Source organism: Balaenoptera acutorostrata, chromosome 4 (assembly GCF_949987535.1).
Source record: "Balaenoptera acutorostrata chromosome 4, mBalAcu1.1, whole genome shotgun sequence".
Lineage (NCBI taxonomy): Eukaryota > Metazoa > Chordata > Mammalia > Artiodactyla > Balaenopteridae > Balaenoptera > Balaenoptera acutorostrata.
Window position 1 is genome coordinate 20,355,319 of NC_080067.1, and position 21,517 is coordinate 20,376,835.

Here is a 21,517-nt window from a genome sequence, read left to right on the forward strand (position 1 = left end):
TGGACATGACAGAGGAAAGAATTAATGAGCTTGAAAATATGTGAATAGAAACTTCCTAAAAAAGCAACTATACACCAATAAAAATTAATTAAAGAAAGAAACTTCCTAAATTGAAAAGCGAAGAGAAAAAGAATGAAGGAAGGAAGGGAGGGAGGAAGGAAGGAAGGAAGGAAGGGAGGAAGGAAGGAAGGGAGGAAGGGAGGGAGGGAAGGAGAGAGAGAGAAAGAAGGACAGAAAGAAAGAAAGGAGGAAAGAAAGAAAGAAAGAACGAAAGAAAGAAAGAAAGAAAGAAAGAAAGAAAGAAAGAAAGAAAGAAAGAAAGAAAGAAAGAAAGAAAGAAAGAAGGAAAGAAAGAGAGAGAGAAAGAAAGAGAAAAAAGTAAGGGGTAAATTCATTAATCATTGTAATGAATTTACCCCTTACTTTGAACAAGTGGGACTACAGAGAGTATAAGCAGAAAACGCCTTTATTCCTGCCCCTAGTAAAATTTCCAGCAGGTTCCATGGCTTTCTGATCACTCTTGAATAATAAAAATCTTCCAGTCTCAAGAATCCTATAATTAATATGACTAGTCCAGTGCAACAGTCAAATCCTTCTCTCTTCACTGTCAGCTTCTCCTGCACTCCCTGGCAAACATTGCTGGTCTGGAAGTGCTTGTGGAATGGATTCTCTGAGTCTCAGTTTCCTGATCTGTAAAATAGAGGTATTTTACACTGCACTGCTTACCTCTCAGGGTTGAGGTGTACAATAAGGGGAATAAAGTGGCAGAGCATGTCAGTTCCTGAATGTGTGACCCTCTGGTGTGTCTCTAGAACTCCGCATACGATGCTCTTTCTGGCCAGGAAGACTCCTCCCAAATCCGCTTCTCCTGGCCAGCTCTACTCTTCCTCAAAACTTGGCTCCTGGGAAGCCTTCCTGACACCCTCGGCTGAATTTTGGGCCCCTCCCTCACATTGCCCTCTCTTGGAGATTGATTGCACTGTTTGTGCTTGTGTGTTCTTATTGTCCTCTAAGATCCACCACCACAGTCTGCAGTGGTGTTTGTTGAATAAACAGAAAGAGAGCAGAAGGGAGGAGTGTAATAGTCCTTGATAAGCGGCGATGAGAACTTAACAATGTGAGGTTGGTATTATTGGCAATAAATGAGAGAGGGGAGAGGCAGGCGAGGAATGAAAGCAGGAAGAGGGAAGAGGCAGGGTAGGAGAGAAAGGAGAGTGAGGACCAGAGACAGAGCAGCTACCCAGACTCACAGGTTTCTTGTGAGAGTGTAGGAGGCAAAGGGAGTGGGGCCAGCTCTTCCCAATCTCCTACAGAGCAGCTAGAGGAAAGAGGAGGGAGCAGGGTTGGGAGGCTGGTCAGCTTCTCTCTCCCTGATCCCCGCTCTCCCTCTTGTTCACTGTGGCCCAGCCCTCCTGTGGGTGGCCTATACGCAGGTGAGGGGGGAGGATTTAGAATAAGACTGTCTCCAAAGAAGTTCTCCCAATTTCTTCTTCCTTGCTCTTCCCTTGTATTCTTGAAATGGAACATTCCTTGGACATTTTCTTTATAAGTTCTGCATGTGGTGGTCTGTCTCAGACTTGGTGGAATCTGATTGTCTATCACATCGGTGACTCAGACAAACTGAAGAGTCCCATTTTAACATTGCTTACACTAGTTTAAAAAAATGGCAAAAGGAAATAAAAAGTACAGCACTAAGAACGGGAGAGGGGGCCACCAGAAGAATTTGAAGAAAATCAGATGGGACCATCCTGATGGGCAGAGCAGAGGAAGCAGCCACAGAGGTAGATGCCTAGAAAGTAAGAACCACTGCTCACGGGGGCCTGGGAAGACTCTGTTGTCAGAAGGTACAGGCACAGAAGGCAGGAGACAGTGGGGAGGAGAAATCATGGCGAGTCTTAGGCCCACCTGGAAAGAATTGTGTCCAAGAGAACATCCGCCCTCTGCTTGCCTCTGTCTTGAGTAGGCACAACAGTAGGCCAAGATGGCACCCACCCAGGCCAAACCAGAGGGTGCCCTATAAAAGAAACTAGACAGGATTTGGGGGGAAGCCTGGGGTTCCTCGTGCCAGTGCTGCCATCCCAAGAAAAGACTTCCCCATTTTATTGGGGGCTGGGAGAGAAGTAGTCCTGGTCATGACCTCTAAATGGAATCTTGCCAGTCAACATGCTCAAGGCTCCAACTTGGAGGAGAGGGCTGTTGAAAAAATAGATCCTATGATGGTAGAGGAGACCAATAAGAGCCACCTATATTAAAACACAAATCCTTCATTCACAGATATAAATGGATAGCCAAGGATCCCCAGATCTTTGAGTAAAACCAACAACCCATAAAAAAGAACCAAGATAAATAAACAGAGCTATGAACCCAGGAGAAACAGGGATAGTGTGGGGAATAGGAAATAACATTTTAAAAAAATCTACTTAGTATCCTCAGTGAGGTTTTAGGAGGTTTTTCTTCCATAGACAAAGGAAAAAAGTCATCCAAAAAGAGAAAATTGAAAACAATAAAAATGTCCATGAAAATTAAAAATGTAATTGTCAAACTAAAAAAATGCAAAGTGAAAGAAATACCTGAGAACAGTAGTTCTCAAAATGTGATAACCAGCCACCAGCAACAGTATCACCAGGGAAATTTTTAACATGAAAGTTTCTGGGTTCCAGTTCCAGACTTACTAAATCAGAAACTGGGAGTGGGGTCCAGCAATCTGTGTTTTCACAAGCCTTCCAGGAGATTGGGGTGCACCTCAAGTTTGATAACCACTGAGACCTAAAACATAGAACAAAAAGACAAAGAGGTGAGAAACATGAGAGAAAAATTAAAAGATCTAGAGAATCAATGCAGGAAGAGTTATAGAAAGGGAAAACAGACTTCTGGGGAGTACACAATCAAATACATAATTTCAGAAAATGTCCTTGAACTGAAGAAAGATACAAATCTTTAGATTTAAGAGTCTCCAGGATTTTATCCCCTCAGAATTGCTGGGAAGATTAGAGCTAGTACATGTAAAGAATCTGTAAAGAATCATGTAAAGGATCTCATAGCACAAAGCAAACACTCAGTAACTGTTACTCCCTTCTCACTCCTTGGGTGCTTGGCATGTACCCTTCCAGACCTCTCTCTACACCTTTACAGAGTCCTGCTTGTAGTTTATTTTTTTCATAAAGTTCATCTTACTGTACATAGTGTTTTGCAACTTTGTTTTTTAGCATTTAACAAACAGGATGTTCTCCCAGGTCAGTTCCTCCAGATTTACTTTAATTACTAGGCAGTATCCACACTTCACCTGCCTCTTGTTGATAAGTTTGTGTCTATTTTTGCTACAGTTATAAATAATGCTTTACTAAGTTTCAGGTCTACCAACAGTATGTGAAGGTACCAAATTCCTTCACCGTCAACACTTGATATTAAAAGTGAGTTTAATTCTTGATACATGTTATTAAAAAGAAAAGATCCCCTTGCTGCATTTCACTGCATCTCCCTGACTTCAGAGGAGGTGACCTCTTTCTTGTGTTTGTTGAACATATTTATGTTCGCCTCCGTAAATTTTACATTCATATCCTTTGTCTAGTTTTTTTCATATCAGGTTGTTTATCTTTCACTTATTGTTTTATATAGTCTGAAAATTAATTTTTTTCTATTGTGTATTTAACACATTTAAATTTGTAGCATAAGGTTGTTTAATATTAATTTTTGAGAAGCTTGTAAGATGACTTTCTAATTTAATTTTTCTCCAAATAGATAATTTTTCAAAACCAGCATTTGAATAGTTTTCTTATCTTAAGAAAATATGGTTTAAATCATTCCCCCAGGGACTTCCCTGGTGGTGCAGTGGTTAAGAATCCACCTGCCAGTGCAGGGGACACGGGTTCAAGCCCTGGCCCGGGAAGATCCCACATGCCGCGGAGCAACTAAGCCCGTGCACCGCAACTACTGAGCCTACACTCTAGGGCCCGTGAGCCACAACTACTGAGCCCATGTGCCACAACTACTGAAGCCCATGCACCTAGAGCCCATGTTCCTCAACAAGAGAAGCCATCGCAATGAGAAGCCTGCGCACCACAATGAAGAGTAGCCCCCACTAGCCGCAACTAGAGAAAGCCCACGTACAACAACGAAGACCCAACACAGCCAAAAATTAAAAAAAAAAAAATTTATAAAAATAAAAATCATTCCCCCATTTTCACATGTAAATGTGCCCAATTCTGGCCTCTCTATTCTGTTCCAGTGATACATTTTTCAAATCCTTAGTAATCTATCCCCCCAACCATCATCACTACTACCAATCACCATCATTGTCTACGTTTTTCAAAATATTCTTATCTATTCTTGAACATTTTTTCTTCCAGATAAATTTTAGAATAAGCCTGCTAAGTTCATTTTATTTTACATTCACTTACTACTTTTTCAACATTCTTCCTTTGTGTAGATCCAAGTTCCCAACTTATATTACTTTCCTTCCCTCTAGAGAACTTCCTTTAACATTTCCTGTAAAAATAAAAAGGCCAATGGCAACAAATTCCCTCAATTTTTGTTTGTCAGAGAAAGTCTTTATTTCGCTTTCACTTATGAAGGAAATTTTGCAGGGTAAAGAATTCTAGGTTGGTGAGTTCTTTTTCTCCCTACATCTTAATTTCACTCCACGGTCTTCTTGTTTGCATGTTTTCTGAGGTGAAGTCAGATGTTAATTCTTACCTTTGTTCCTCTGTAGGTAAGGTGTTTTTCCCCTCTGGCTTCTTTCAGAATTCTTTATTTTTGATTTGCTGTAGATTAAAAATGATATGCCTAGTCTTTCTTCCCTCCTTCCTTCCTGCTTTCCTTCCCTTCCTCCCTTCCTACCTCCCTCCCTCCTCTCTTCCCTCCCTCCCTCCTTCCTTCCTCCCTCCCTTCCTTCCTTTATTTCCTTCTTTCTTTTTTGGCATTTATCCTGCTTGATGTTCTCTGAGTTCCTTCCTAGATCTGTGGCTTGTCTGACACTAACTTAGAAAAATTTCCAGTAATTACTGGCTCAAGTATTTCTATGTTCCTTTCTTTCTTCTCCTTCTGGTACTCCCATTACATGTATGCTACACATTTTGTGTTATCTCACAGACCTTGAATATTCTGCTCTTTTTTGATTGTTTGTTATGTCTTTTAGTCTTTGTTCTATTTGCTTTTCAGTTTTGGAGGTTTGTGTTGAGATATCTTCAGCTCAGATTCTTTCCTCAGCTGTTCCAGTCTACTAATAAACTCATCAAAGGAATTCTTCATTTCTGTCATGCTTCTGATCTCTAGCATTTCTTCCTCTGCTTACACTGCTCATCTGTTTTTGCATGCTGACTACTCTATCCATTAGTGCCCTTAGCATATTAATCACAGTTGTTTTAAATTTGTGGTCTGATAATTCCAATATCCCTCCCACGTCCAGTTCTGATGTTTGCTCTGTATTTTCAAATTGTTTTTTGCCTTTTAGTATACCTTGTAATTTTTCTCTTGAAATACCCAACTCTAGTCAGCTCTAGCCTTCCACCTGGTAGAAGGGAAATTCCCAACTCTAGCCCCCTCTAGCCATTCTGTCCCACTAGAATTCCTCCTACGTTCATTTAAAAAGTGCTCATTTATAACTGTATTGAACCTATTAGCTAATTTGCGAAGAACTGACATGTTTATAATTTTGCATCTCTGTATCCAGGAATATGTTTGACATCTCCATTAATTCAGGGTTCCTTTTTAAAAAGTTCAATAACTTCAGTAATGTTTGATAGGTTTTTATACGTCTTGCACATTTTTTGACCTGTTTATTCCTAAGCATATTATATAGCTGTTTTTAAAGTTATTTTTTATAAAATCCTTTTAAAAAAATCAGGTACCCTTATTGGGTATTGTTAGCTTCTTGGAATGCTAATGGTTTTAGTAAGTTATTCTTTACTAGGCCTCTTTCCTTTGTTTTTTGTTGTTTTTGCTTTTTTATTAGTTCCAATAGTTTGTCTGATAGCTTTATTAGTTTTAATTGTCAGTTGAGTCTCCTGCATTTTCTAGGTACATAATGAAATAATCTGGAAATAATTATAATTTTTGTCATCCTTCCTGCACCATCACCCGTCCCCCTCCCTGTATTATTTCTTATTCATGTCTTACTGTCCCATGAGATTTTGACAAATAAGGCCAGGCAGAACATGAGGTCACAATCCAAATTTATGGCCCACATGCGAAAAGAATCCACTGCGAGCGAAAGTCAGCAAAAGCATGAACAGCTTCAAATTTCTAAGAACTTCAAGAAATGGAATTAGTAGATCCAGATTATTAAAAAGGAATGTGTACAATAATTAAAGAAACAAAAGGTGCAATGAAAAACATAAGCAACTACTTAGGTAAAAAGAGATATATTTCTACAAGAAAAAAAAAGAGAGCTTTTAGAAATGAAAAATACAGACACTGAACTTTAAAACCCAAATTCCATTAAAGAGCAGAAGAACCACAACTGAAAAAAAAAAAAAAAAAAAAAAAAGAATTGGTGAATCAGAAGCTAGGTTACAAAAAGCTACCCAGAATGCAGTACAGAAAGTTAAAATGAGGAAAAATATTAAAGAGAGGTTAAGAGACATGGAAGGTAGGAAGAGGCAACATTAGACTTCAAAATATATTTTTCTCCCTCTTATTGTTAAAGATTAATTAACCCAACACTATACTCTAGTCCTATATCCACACTTGGCATTTCCTCCCAGACAACAGGAAGTTAATCAAATGCTTACTGTAGCAAGTACACTTGTACAAAAATATATTTTCCTTAGATCTTCGAAAATAATTTCAAGGCCGCTTCCTGGTATTCTGTGCCTAGATGAGAAAGTATATTTGTAACAAAGGTACTGTGCACTTTCTAATTTTGCTGCATAAAAATTTTTGAAAATAAATCAAGGAACCTAATTCTTGGGGCAAGAAGGAGTGAGGGAAGGCATTTGTCATGAAGTCACCGTGGCAGTTGCTGATGCCTCCCTTCCATGGTAGGTCAGCCAACAGTGTCAGCTCTTCAGAATGACATTCTAAGTGATGTTTGTGCTGGTGAATTAGAGCAGGGAGTCGATGATGTCTAGGTCATGGGTCATTTCCTTAGTGGCTCACGGCCACAGGCAGCAGCCCAACCCCAGTAGGCGCCTTGTGGTCTCAGGTCTGGGTCCAGAGGTCAGGGCTGTTGGGCTGAAGTTGTTATCACTACTAGAAAAGCAACTCCAGGAACTCTAGCTGGATCATGTACATGCTTAAATACAGGTTGAGTGAATGCATAAACTTATGAGCCAGCACTATGTTATGCTGTGGGAAAGGCACTCCATCAGTTGGTCTCATGTAAAAACTTCCTACACATGGACATCTCACCCTGTAGATCAGCATTAAGGATTAAGTCCATCCTTCTCTCTCTTTTTTTTGAGGAGTGTGTGTCTTAGAAACCAACCTTGTCTCCGGCATACCTTTCTCCAGGGCTTTTGAATACATTTAGATTTTTTTTCTGCCAGTAGGAACTCTTGGAATAATGAATTCCATATGTGTATATTTCTCAGTGGGAAGTGGGACGATTACCTTTATTTGGTCAGTAAAATTACTCTTTGCTCCAAGAAATCATTATATTTCATAAGCCCTAAGTGCTAGAAGAAGTTGCAGAGGAGAGGGTGGACTGGTCCTTCACTGCTTAGGGAGCTTACAATGTTAACAGACTCCAAAATACACGTCTTTGATGTTCACGTGAAGCTATGCATCCATACTTGTTGAAGGAAAACATTTCTCATACCAATTTTTCAGAATGCTTAAAATAAATGCTTGAGTGATTTTCAAAAAAGGAAAAAGAAGGTAACTCTGGTAACCAGGGTAGCACTGGGAAGAAAATGGGAACAGGAGACCCAAACAAGTTGTTATTGCCAAACTGGGGGAGGAGGCAGAGGGCATAGGAGAGGTTGGCCTACAGGCAAGACTCTCTCCGGAGGATGGGGGGCTGGAGAGGGCTTGCCAGAGAGACCCAAAATTCTGCCCCTGGATGACTCAGTAAGAACCACAACAGAAGGAGTGAAGGTAGCTCCCTGGGGAGGCCCTGATGGAGGACTGAAAATGGAGAGGACGAGTTTTGTGTTGTCTGTGTTGGGTTTGAGGTAGCTGTGTGACATCCAGGTGGGGATGTCCAGGAAGAGATATTCAAAAAGGCCTGGAACAGAGCCCCAGGTGTGGAGGTGCTGGGCACAGAGCAGGAATCTGAGCATAGATGGAACACCTTAGGGACGCGATGGAGAACGAAGACTGGGCTAGGAGCCTCAGGAAGCCCTCACATTAGGGGCGATGGGGGAGAAAGAAGTCTGCGTAGAAGGTAAGAGGAAGAAAAGACCCAGGAGAGAAGCACTGAGGGAAGAGAGGGTCTCAAGCAGGGTGATGTGGTTGGTAGGGTCAGGAGGAGGAGGACTGAGGACACTGAATCTGGTCGCCTTGGGAGTCTTGGGACCTGCAGAGGAAGGCATCCCAGAGAGTAAGGACACTAGTCCCAGGTCAGGGTGCTGACACCCGAACAAGCCAAGAGATGCCCCAGGGGTGCTTGAGCCCTCCTCTTCCAGGCAGGGGAGACTGAATGGAGAGTGGAGGGAAGTGCTGGATCAAGGAGGGACCACCAGAGATGGGAAAATCACAGGGAATGAAGACCACCCTGGGAGGGGACCCAGGGTGGGAGGGGACAGTAGTGTTGGCAAGAGGGAGAGATGAGAAAGGTCTTTTGAGAGAGGGGAGGGGTGTTCCAGGAACACAAGATAGACTTTTTCGAGAAAGAAAGGGGAGTCGCTGACTGGGGCTGAGTCAGGGAGGGGGTTGGGGAGGGAGGGGCCAGCAGGGGGGGAGGGGGCTAAGATGAGGATGAGGGGGACAGGAAGGGCCAGAGTGAGGGAGAGGACAGTGAGGACAGTCCATGGGATACCAGTTGGACGGACCACAGCACAAAGTGACTCAGGACAAAGAACAGCTGGGCCTCTGAGAGGGCCCCTGGCCTGGCCTGCAGCTTAGAAAAGGAGCCCGAGGTCATGATGGGGCCAGCCTTCCTTTTTCCTGAGCCCCAAGGACCTCGAGGCCTCCAGGTGACCACACAGCCAGTGGTGGCTTCTTTTCTGGGAACACTCCCCAGCCCAAGAAGTCCTCTGTCTAGTATAACCACCCTGGCCTTGCTCTGTTTCCTGTGGTTTCCTCCCTTCACCCACAGCTTCCAGGGGAGGCAGGCGATACTTCCTGTGCAATTCCTTCTGGAATTCCTGCCCAGGCTTCTGGGGTCTGCAGCTGTTCTGGAGAATCAAGCTGTGCCACACTCATCCACTGTGATGATCCAGACGGGCCTTTGGTCGGGAGGGTCCTCCGTCACAGGATGGCTCAGGCAGCTGTGAGGAGAGTGGCCGGGAGTCGGGGAGGCTGGTGGGTAGCTTGGTTAGGAAGGGCTTGAGGTGTCCGGGCAGGAGTGATGGGGGCCTGGACCAGAGGGTTGGTGACGCGGTGAAGAGAAGTGGAGGTGCAGGGATGCGTTTTAGAAGTAGGGGATTGAGCAAGGGGCTGAGAGAAAGAGGGGAACCAAGGCCGGTCTCTCAGACCAAGGGACACTGAACGTTGTCACCTGAACAGCAGACTTCCCAGTAAGCTGTGTACTCAGTGAGCGTGTGACGGCCCAGAGGGTTTTCTCCAAGCCTGGGAAACCTCCGCAAAGACAGCAGGTGTCTGTTTTCCTGAGACGGGGCAGAGGGTGGGCAGGGCCTCCAGATGGGAGCATGAGAGGGGCCGCTTCTCCTGCCCAGCCTCTGCAGGGACTTCCCCGAAAGGCTCAGGGTCAAACCTGAAGCTCCTGGGGGAGGTCCAGCCTCGTGGGACCACCTTAGGCCTGACCCCCCAACTTCTCCCCAGCTCCTGCCCTGGGTGCAACCATGGTAGTGTGGGCTGGGAGGCCAGGCCAGACTGCTTTCACCACCCTGAGAAGAGAAGTCCCCCTTGACCTAATGTGATGCAGCTTTCCACAAGATGGACATTTTTGGTTTTTATCTCTGGGAAATGGAGTATTTGTTTTCCAACAAACAAATTCTTGGATAGAAAGAACTGGATTTGCAAATAAAAGTTTTAATAAAAATGGGGGGAGCAGGGGAGGAGGGCAGCCAGACGGTTTCCAGCTGATGCCACAAATGATTTCCTTACTGTCAGGATGAGGCTCAGCCTCAGGGTGTGTGCAAAGCTGCAGTCATACCCTGGGGCCAAAGTGGTCTGAGCTACTGGGTTTGGGGGGGCGGGGCGGGGGTTGGGGAGCAGAAGTTCACAGACATAGGCTCTCCTCACACCAATTAGAAAACCAAACTCCAGGACAAGTGATGGCCACTCAGATGAACAAGGGCCACGCGTGTGCACGTAGTCCACACCCAAACCCTAGCAGCATTCCCATCCCACAGACAGTGGCTCGAGCTGCTCCCCCTTAGAACGGGGGCCACTGCCCCTCCAGGGACCACCCCATGTCTCTGGAGATGCTGGAGGTGCCCTCCCCAAGTGTTTAGGCTTCACAGGTTTTTACCAGGCCCTCGAGGAAGGCTCTCTGGGGCTGGAACCCTGGGGGCGCCCCCAGTTTCAGAGCCTTTCCTCCCATACTCATTGTACCATAACTGGCTGGTTATACACCCTAAGCCCCCTCTTCTGTCCTCCCCTGCTACCCCCACTAGACTGTGAGAACAGGGTGGCTTCCTAGCCTTCTCCATTCCCAGGGCCTGGCAGAGCTTCTCAGTGTTCTAGTTGAATAAACAGACCAATGACCAAATATTCAACCAGCTGATCGAATCCCTTTGGTACAATATAAATTTATTCCTGAGTGGTGAGGAGAAACAGCCAAATTGTATCTCCCTAAAAACCCCTCCTATACCCAAGGCCTGGCAGGAAGATAAAGCCATGATGGGGTGCCTCGTGCCCACACGTCACGGCCACAGCACTGAACCCAGCGTGGGAAGCAGCTGGGCTAGCTCTAGATCTGCTCATTCTGCTCTCCTGCACATGACTGATCGGCCGATAGTAGGTAATACACAGGTTAGCTATGCTCTGGTATGAAAGGATGAGATGAGCTGGGCCAATGAGATGGCCTGTCTCAGAAATTTTATATGAATATAAGCAAAGAAACGGCCAGTTAATTGCACATACGTAGTGTGTACATAGAGGATTAGGAAGGCCAAACTGGCTGTATGTAAGCTTCAGTTACAAACTATAAATAAGCAGAGGAAGAAGCTAGCTGGTACCCAGAGAGAAGCCAAGAGGAGGCTTTATAAGGCTGGGGGTCAAGGACAGCCTCTTGGACAAGGGAAACAAAAGCAAAAATAAACAAATGGGATTACATCAAACTAAAAACTTTTGCACAGCAAAGGAAACTATTAACAAAACAAAAATGCAGCCTATGAATGGGAGAGGATATTTGTAAACCATATATATGATAAAAGGTTAATATCCAAAATATATAAATAACTCATACAAGTCAACATCAAAAAAAAGACCCAATTACAAAATGGGCAGAGGACTGGAATAGAGTTGACATTTTCCAAAGGCATATAGATGGCCAACATACACATGAAAAGATGTTCAACATCACTAATCATCAGGGAAATGCAAATCAAAACCACAATGAGATAGCACCTCACACCTGTCAGAATGGCTATTATCATAAAGACCACAAATAAGTTTTGGCAAGGATGTGGAGAAAAGGGAACCTGTCATGCACTATTGCTGGGAATGTAAATTGGTGTAGCAGTCACTATGTAAAAGAGTATGAAGTTTCCTCAAAAAAATTAAAAATAGAACTACCATCCAAACCAGCAATTCCACTTCTGGTATTTTTCCAAAGAAAAGGAAAACACTGATCTGAAAACATATATGCATCCCTATGTTCACTGCAGCATTATTCACAATAGCTACGATATGGAAGCAATTGAAATGTCCATCCATAGATGGACAGATAAAGAAGATGTGGTGTAGACACACACACACACACACACACACACACACAAACACAAACACACGAATATTACTCGGCCATAAAAAAGAATGAAATCTTGCCATTTGTAACAATATAGATTATATTAAGTGAAATAGTTCAGACAAAGGCAAATACTGTATAATTTCACTTATATGTGGAATCTAAAAAACAAAAGAACAAACGAAACAGAAACAGACTACAGAGAACAAACAGGTGGTTGCCAGAAGGGAGCGGGAGGGGGATAGTGAAAAAAAAAAGGTAACTATGTGAGGTGATGAATGCTAATTAGCTTAACTGTAGTGATCATTTCAAAATGTATATTTATATGAAACCATCACGTTGCACACCTTAAATATATACAACTTATGTTAATTACACCTCAATAAAGCTGAAAAAAGAGTTTAAAAATTAAATTTTAAAAGGACAGTCTCTTGGGAGAGACGACGTGCGTGGTGGTTTCTGCAGGTGAGGGGTTACCTAGATGGATGGGAAGTGGGGGTATGGTGCAGCATTTACAGGAAGGGAGATTACGTGTGAAGGCACAAAAGGGATGCGTGTCTAAGAACCACTGGCTTCGTGAGTGAGTAGAAAGCAAGGGAGGGGAAGAAGGTGCGTGTGAGGGGGACAGCAGGGCCAGATGGTGGAGGGAACTGTGTGCTACGGTGGCAAGTCTGGCCCCTGCAGGGAACGCTGAATACACTCCGGGAAGCCCTCACCTCTGGACACCTCCATCTCACCATGTCGCCCTCCCAAACCCACGGCTCCACCATCTCCCAGGACTAAGCCACCTCTAGACCCAACGCCAGATCCCACTCTACCCACAAGCCACTGACTCCTTTCATCTCACATCTATGCTGCAACCTCTTAGACCCAAGGCTCCAGGCCTTCAATATTCTGGTCTAACTACCTTGTCCAGCTGGAGCTCACAGCTGACCACCTGAACTACATCTCACCAACACCCTAAACTCTCTTGCACTGCTGTCCACACACCTGTCCAGAAAACCCACAATCCTCCATCAGCCCCCCAGTCAGCCTTCTCTCCTGTGGTGGGCTCTGAGCTGGGCCCCAGATCTATTCTCCTCTTCTTCCGCAACACCAGAGTTTTAGTTGGTGACATGGCTGCCCAGCTAGACCCACTTCCCAGACTTGTTTGCAGCCAGATGCCTAAGTTCCCACCAATGGAATGTGAGCAGAAGTGACGTGTACAACTTCCCTCTGTCTTACCTAAGAGGACATTATTTGCTTTCCACTTCTGCTCCCACCCCCTTTCAGGAGCTGGAACACTGATGTGCAGAGACCCAGCTCTGGCCATGCAGCCACATTAGCATAGTCTATGGAAAGGTGGAACAAGATGGAAGGGACCGAGGACCCTGAGTGGTTCTGAAAAATGAGCCACTCCACCCTCCTCCCTTTGCACTGTAACATGAGAGAGAAATAAACATTTATCATATTTAACCCACTCCTTGTTACAGCAGATTCTACTGCTGTCCAATGTGTGGAGAACAATGCCGCAACCCGTCAGGGCAGTCCCGTCTCCAGGACTCAGCTGAGGTCCACCTGCACTTGATCCTGATCAGCTCCCTTGCAAACTTCCCCTAGTCAAAGCTTCCAACTCTCATGTTTAGCAGGCCCCCATCCAACCTCTCACTCTCAACAATCCTGTCTTGTGGCACAACAAATGTGGAGACCACCAAGCAGGGTCTCCCACCATGTTCTACACACCCCTGCGGTCCTCTCCTCGTATCTCAATGGTTGGCGTCCTTTTCTCTGTGCTCTGATTAGACTCCCTGGATTAAATTCACAGCTCCGCTACATACTACCTGTGCAACCCACCTCAGCCTTCCTTTCCTCAACTGCAAAACGGAGGTGACAATACTACTTAACAGGACTGTGAGGATTAAAGGAGATGATGCGTGAAAAGCAACTGGTACAATGCCTGGCATATAGTCAGCAATGGGCACCTGCCACTAACATCACTGAAACACATGTGACCCCATCACTACCTGATGGAGGCCCTCCACTGAATCTCCGTCACCTACAGAACATAGTCTAAACCTCTCAGTATGTTAGGCCCTTCATGACACATCTGCCGTTTACCCCTGGAATCTTCTCTCTTGCCACTCTCTGCCTTGAACACTATGTTCTAATACCAAGCTGCCCACAGATCTAAAACACAAAAAACAAGCAAAAAAAACCCATTCACTGATTAGACAAATATATATTAAAGTGCCCACTTTTGGAGCATTAGTGACTACTCCAATAAATGAATTCCCCTTCCTGGAAAAAACCACCCACCTCCCTAAAAATCACCATGAGAAAAAGCCTATTTTTCATCCTGTGTCTGGGAAGTGATACTGAATTCAGTTTCCTAAAATAAAAGTTAGGTTACCCTTCTTTCAGCTTTAAAATGCGATGCTACGCTAAGACGGTTATGGGGAAAAAAGCAATCTTTATATCTACTTTTAAATCTTGTTTAATGCATGTGAAATGTTGTATCCCATGGAAAGGGAAGGAGGTTCCTTTCAGAGGGACATCTGACGCATGAACCAGATGGTGAGGCTGGCAACACAGGATGTTGTAGGAAGACGGCCAAGGTGGCCGGCAAGGACAGTGGGGATAGGGGCAGGCCCTCAGGGCAGAGCCAGTCCCGGATTTTCACAAAGCGCGCAGCACCTGGCCGCAGCCTCCTGTCTCTTCCTCTTCCTGCCTTCCCAGAACCGGCAAGAAGGACCCTAGGGAGTACTTTCCATGAGACAAGAGTCTGCTTAGCTGACCAAGAATGCCTGTCAGGTCAAATAAAGCTGCCCTCCTTTCAGTCAGGTCACCTGTGGGTCTTTCTAAGGGGAAAAAAAGAGCAAAGGCCAGAGGGACGCTGCCTAGAGATCCCAACACAAAACTTAAACACAAGTTTATCAAGACATTGCACTTCCTGACGAAGAGATTACGGTCAAGTCAAACCCATTCTGGCCTGAGCAAGTCAGAGTTAGAGGAACTTTATTCAGAAATATGAACTCTAGTACTTTTCTGGTGCCAGGGCCTATGACCAATTCCTCCTCAAGTCTACCAGAGTGTCCAGAATGTCCTGTTCTCTGAGTTATGTAGACAACATCTAAGGTGTTCTTTAGATATATAGTAAGTAATGCTATCACCAAATACTTCCAATTCAAAATTAACAAACCTTATATGAATGCAAATAGTCTTTAAAAAGTCATATAAAATATAGTCCAATAAATTCATGTGATATTTCATTAAATGAATAAACAAATGTTTAAGATCTTTTAATAAGAATTTTTATGGAGACAGATAGCTAATCTCTAGCTTACTTCCAAAGGCCCTAGGTAGTCAGACCATGAAGCTAGAGGAAAGGCACCTGGTGGGAGATACTGCAGGCCAAACACTGAGGAGAACAAAAATATCCCTGCAAGGCCAAATCTATAAAGTGGTGGCAGAATTATGGACTCGTGGAAAATAGTAGGGCCGAGGCCAAAGTAACAGCAATCACGATGGAATAGTAGGGTTTTCTGGACATAGAGGCTAAAATGTTCCCTAGTAATCCCTACCAGGTTTTCTCCTCAAATAATGGCAGTACTTACCAACCTGAAAACAAGCTGACTGGGCACTCGCTACATTGGCAAAGACTTCATAACCACTGCACTTCCTCTCATACTGACAATACTCTGAAGCAGTGATATACTGCTAAAGGAGGCCAGATACCAGCCCCTTACCCCATTTCTGCACAGTGGCAGACACCTGCTAGTTGCCCACCAACAGCCATCCCTACTTTCCTACCAACGGAAGCCAAGTTTTGTTCAAGGTAAAAATGTACTCAACTAAAAAGTTTCCTCAAATGTGCATAAACTGATGAATGAATAGTATATATATATATATATATATATATACATACACACACACACACACAATTACAATGGAAAATTTGGCAATAAAAAGGAATGAAACCCTGATACATGCTACAATATGAATGAACCTCAAAAATGTTACGCTAAGTGAAAGCAGCTAGACATAAAAAGTCACATATTGTATGATACCATTTACATGAAAGGTCTAGGATAGGCAAATCTAGAGAGACAGAAAATGGATTTGTGGTTGCCGAGGGCAGGGGTGGGGATGGAACTAGGAGTGACTGCTAACGGGCATGGGGTTGCTTTCTTTTTGTGTTGGTAAAAATGAATTCAATTGTGGTGAAGACTGCACAACTCTATGAATATACTGAAAATCAGAGTTGTACACTTTAAATGGTTGACACGTGAATTAAATCTCAGTAAAGCTGTTGAAAAAAATCCAACAAAACCGATTTCCCAAGATGCTGGACTGCTAGGGGTGCCCATGTGCTATAGTTCTGTCCAGTAAGGTGCTGGTGGAAGTATACTATGGGAAAGTTGTCTCCTCAAAAAAAAGACTCAAGTAACTCATGCCTTTTGCCTTTCATCTTTTTCTCATCTTCCTGCCTACTAAAAGTCTAGGCCCTGGGGGTTCCCTCAGAACAAAAACATGTTAAAGATGACAGAGCAGCAAAAATGGAGGTAGCGGGTAATGGATGATATCCTGGGATCACTGCACGAGCCCTGGTTTGTCTCTCTCTGGAATTGTTATGGGAGAGAAATAAACCTGTACTTCATTAAGTGATTATAGTTGTATTTCTATCACTTGCAGCCAAAGGCTATCCCTAATGATGCACGCCTATCTAATATCAGCCTGGGCTGATTCTTAGAGCCAAGAAGGAAAAGGGAAAAAAAGTAGACTCAGAAAGACACAAAAAAGTTGATTCCAAATGTAACATTCAGACACCATGGAGTCAGCGTTAATTTTTTTTTTAAAGGGTAAATAGTTATTTTACTTTCAAACTATACATGTTTTCCCCAATTTTTGTATACCCCCAAGGGAGTGCTTACCCCTCTCTAATAACAAATCACTAAAAAATGCTTTAGCTTTAAAATACTGATGAACCAAATACGAGCAAATGGCATATTATTATTATTATTATTATTATTTTTGGAGGGCCTGGTTCTTTATTTCAAAAAGACATTTATCAATGTTCAGTACCAAAACAGTTACACGATTGCTTTTTCTTTCTCCCAGTCGGCCCCCAAAGAGAGGACACCAAAGGAGAGTACATTTTAAGCCAGTTTTGCTGTAGGATGCACACCTAACTGACCTCACCGAAACCTCACCAAAAAGGGGGGATTGGGTAGGGAAAGAAACTTTAAAAGATCAGCACACTGCCAGCCCAGACTGTAGAGAGCTCTTATAGCCAGATGGGGTGACCAGTGTGCCCCAACCCCAAAGAAGCAAAGTTTCAAAATAATATAAAATTTAAAAACAATTTTGTACATAAGCTAGTCAAGATTTCTCCAGCACTAACTGATACAATGCACAATGAGATGGCACTTTTAGAGACAGCAGCTTCAGACCCAGAAAAGGGTGATGAGTTTCATATGGCTAAATCAGTGGTAAAACATAATTTTCTATTCTTTCTTTCAAGGAGGCAGGAGAGCAAATAAGTGGTCACCTCAACATAAGGGGCACATGGTCCATTCTGTGGGCGGCTGGGAAACGGGTAGAGCTGGGACAAGGATTTGGTGTCAGAGGTCTCACCATCTTAATTTCGTTTGGTCACTTCTGATGGAAAAAAAAATGAAGTTGCCCCAAAATACTGTAAAGCTGAAAACCTGAACAGTGGTTTGTTTTTTTTTTTTTTTTTTGTCTTTGTTTTTTTGGCTAACTCCTTCTGGAATCACCTTTCTGGTTTGGCGGGGACTTTTTGTACAGCAATGAGGTTTCCCAAAGTGGAGTCCTTCTCTGGGCTCTCTGGCTCTCAGGAAGGCAGGCCCATACCTTTTTCCCTCCTCTATGGAGAGGGCAATATGCATTAAGCTGAAAAGTTACCTTCCAAAAGTGAGAAAGGGATTAGACTGCTGCTTCAGAACTATGGAATTATCTGGAATGTTCTACAAATGGCTGCTACATCAACAGCAACAGAAAAGGCAATTACAAAATGTGTCCATCACAGCATGCTTTTAAAGACACCTGGCATTGTGCTCACATTCCCTTAAACGTTGTTCCCAAAGGTGCTCAGCCTCTGGTCCAAATGGGATCTCTGGGGAGAGGCAGACACAGTTTGGCGAAAAGGACCCAGGGGTGGGGGTGGGAGAGGTGGCGAAAGGACAAAGCAGCCTCCCAGTTAAAGATCAGCCCTCAGCTTAAAGGTCAGCTTCGGGCAGGCTGGCCTCAGCGGAGTCGGGGTCAGAGGGAGGAGCAGCGGCAGGGCGGGACCGGGGTGCTCTGCATCTCATCCAGGTCAAGCAGAGTCTGGTCCAGCATCCTTTGTGTACAGAGGTGCTCCTCTTTGGTGCGTATCAGTTCATCTTCCAAATCACCAATTGTCTTTTCCAGCTTGGCTACCAATCTCTCAGCAAACTCAGCACGGGTCTCTGTCTCCTTGAGTTTATCAGTAAGAATCTTTCTCTCTTCCTCATATGTCTTCTTTTTGAGAGTACTTTTCTTCAGCAGCACTCAGACACTTCCGGTTCTGGTCCGTCAGTCTGACCTGCTCATCCATCTCTCGGCAATGGGACTCTGCCAGCTCAGCTCACTCCTCTGTGCGTTCCAAGCCTCCCTCAACAGTCACCAACCTAAGAGCCACCTCTTCATACTTCCTATCTGCTCTTCTGCAATGTGCTTAGCTTCTTTGAGTTGGATTTCCTGGAGCTCCATTTTTTCTTCCTCTTCCAAGGCTCGGTTTTCAGTAACCTTCATGGCTCTCTCGCTGTCATCAGCAGCTTTCTCGGCTTCCTCCAGCGTTTCCAGGGCAGTGGCCAGGTGTTCTTGAGCGCGGTCCAGCTCTTCAACCAGCTGGACCCTATGGTTCAAGGAGGCCGCCTCAGCCTGTTCCTGGGCCGCCTTGCTCCTCCACTTCCGCAGGAGGCGCTCGGCCCTCTCCTCCGCGTCACCGGCCTGCAGCGGCAGAACCGGGGTCTCGCGCTTCACTGCCTCGGTGGTGGTGACCCCGGCCATGGTGCCGCCCGGCCCTTGCTCGCCTTCCGGTTCCTGCCTCCTCTGCCCGCAGCTGCGGTCGCTTCTCCGCAAATGGCATATTATTATTTGCTCAAAGTGGAATCATTTCAACTATAATTGACTCCCAATTTTTTTTAAAAATTACGTTTCTAACATCTGTTCTTTGAAGGGTTAGAAGACATCTCCCATTAAACTCTTTAGGCCTGGTCAGCCTTAATCCTTAAAGAACAGCACTCTGAGAGAGAAAACAAAGGCCCAGAGTTTCAGTCTACTTATATATAAAGTGTATGTTCTCAGTACACTTATGCATGATGTTCATGTGTCCCAGAGGATTAAGTTCAATGTTATTCTGAACTATTAAGGGCAAAAATGAACGTAGAAACAAAAATTATTAACAAGCAACTGTTTACCTTTTTCTTTTCTAGCCCCATAAATTATATCACCTCCTTTTTATTGTATGTGTGGGGGTGAAGGGCATGGGAGAGTAACACCTGGAAAAGAATCTTCCACTCAAGTCAATGAATTACTTCATTTGAGATGATTATTTCATGTACAACTCCAAATAAAGTTGACCTTATAGAAGTATGAAACAGAATTTGCAATCAGGCTAATTGTTTCTGTGACCAAAGAAAAAGAAGGGAAAATGAAGTATCGATGAAAAGGTGGCTGGGGGTGGGGCTGGGGGGTGCTTAAGCCAGCACTGGGGTGGGATATGGTCTTGCCTACCAATCTGTCTCTTTTTATTTCATGCTTTATTGGTTTATATTGCATAAAACTTAAACCCTTTAAATTTGAATATAAATATCGCATTATAATAGAACACAGTATTTTAAATGAGATGTTTTACAGAGTTACCATTTTTTTTTAAGCCTAACTGCTCTCATGTGCAAATTTAGATGTTTTTACTTACCAATTCACTAAATATTCAACCCTACCATGTGTCAAGCACTAAGTAAGCAGTGGAGATTCAGACCTGAGTGAAACACTAGTTCCTATCCTCAAGAAATATAAACAGCCAAGTGGTAAACATAAGCCCCCAGCTTAGCTTTGTCAGAATGTAAACCCAGGGAACAAGGCTGAAAAGCAACTATGGCAGAGCCTGGAGGAGCGGGGTGAGGTGTCAGGGGAGTCTCTTGGGCACCGGGCAGTCTGGAGTAGAGTGTGGCACAGGCAAAGGGAAGGACACATGAAACAGCACCACGCTCAGGCAGGAAAGTGGCAAGCTGGTGAAGCAGGAGGAGATACAGCAGAGATGAGTGGAGCCTGTGTACACCTAGGTGCTCTGAACTCCACTCCGAAGGCTCTGGGAAGGGGCTGAACGGTTCTGAGCAGAGACAGTTCAGTTTTAGGAAGCATTACTCTGGCAGAGGCTGGCTGGGTGGGATACAGACCAAGGTCAGTCCAGCAGTTTCAGCGCAAGAGGCCAAAAGATGATGATGGTGAGCAAGACCATGGCAGGTCTCAGGTCCTAAGGAAGCAACCTCAACAAAGGCAGGTTTTCATATAATGGAAATGTTTAAAGTTCTGTGCACCACTTCCCTTCACCCTCGCATTTTCCCCCAATAAAAACATAACCTTTACCACAACAAGAGGCTGGTGGCTAGAGTGGAGAGGCTTTCACGCTTGCAGATCAAATGACAAGAACGAAGAGTATTCCACACCCTAAGGGATTTTTCTCCCTCTGCTCGCTCATTCCCATCACCAGTGAAACATTTCCTGGAAAACAAACCTGCCCCGTGCCTGCCCCCGCAACCCCCCACCCCAATACTTCTTTGACCTCCTCTAGTTCTGTTCCATTTCCCTTCACAGCAAAACTTTCAAGTAGGGTCTCCACTGTCTCACCTAGTATTTACACTTCCACTTGCTCCAATCCCTACTGCTTCTGTCAATAATTGCATAATGCCAAATCCCACACAGGCTTCTTCTTCCACTTTGAAATACTTTCTTTCCTTTTTTCCTGTTTTTTTTTTGTTGCTTTTTCCAAATGTAGTGGTTTCTTCTCTTTTTCTGTTATTTCTTCTTCCTCACTAGATCATTAAAAGTTGGAGTTACCAGGACCCTGTCCCAAGACCTCCTCTCCATCTACACTGGCTCCCGAAGCAAGTTCATCCAATATCATGGCTTTAAATACGGTCTGTATGTTACACTCCTACATTTATATGTTCAATGAGACCTCCTCCCTGAGCTGCAGGTTCTCGTCTATCCACTCAAAATCTCCACTTAGATGACCAATTGGCATCTCGAACATGGCTTACAACAAAGTACTGATTCCCCCTGCCAAAGCAAAATCCTGTTCCTCCTAGAGTTTTTTTTTTCCATCTCAGTATATATAGTTTGGCCATGCAGCCAGACTATGTGTTCAAGCTCCAAACCAACTAGTTATTCCTGATCACTCTCTTTCCTTCTCCACCCCACCCTCCAGCATCCAATGGATCCAGATCCAATCTGCCCCTCCCAATCTCCTGCACTACTCAAATTAGTCCAAAACCACTATCTTTTCTCTCCTAAACT

The 21,517-nt window shown here is 44.2% G+C and overlaps 1 pseudogene; it reads right to left on the reverse strand.

Annotated features, from left to right (window-relative positions):
- Positions 1-15,953: 15,953 nt before the first annotated feature.
- Positions 15,954-20,715, reverse strand: LOC103002608 (tropomyosin alpha-3 chain-like; annotated as a pseudogene).
- Positions 20,716-21,517: the final 802 nt, after the last annotated feature.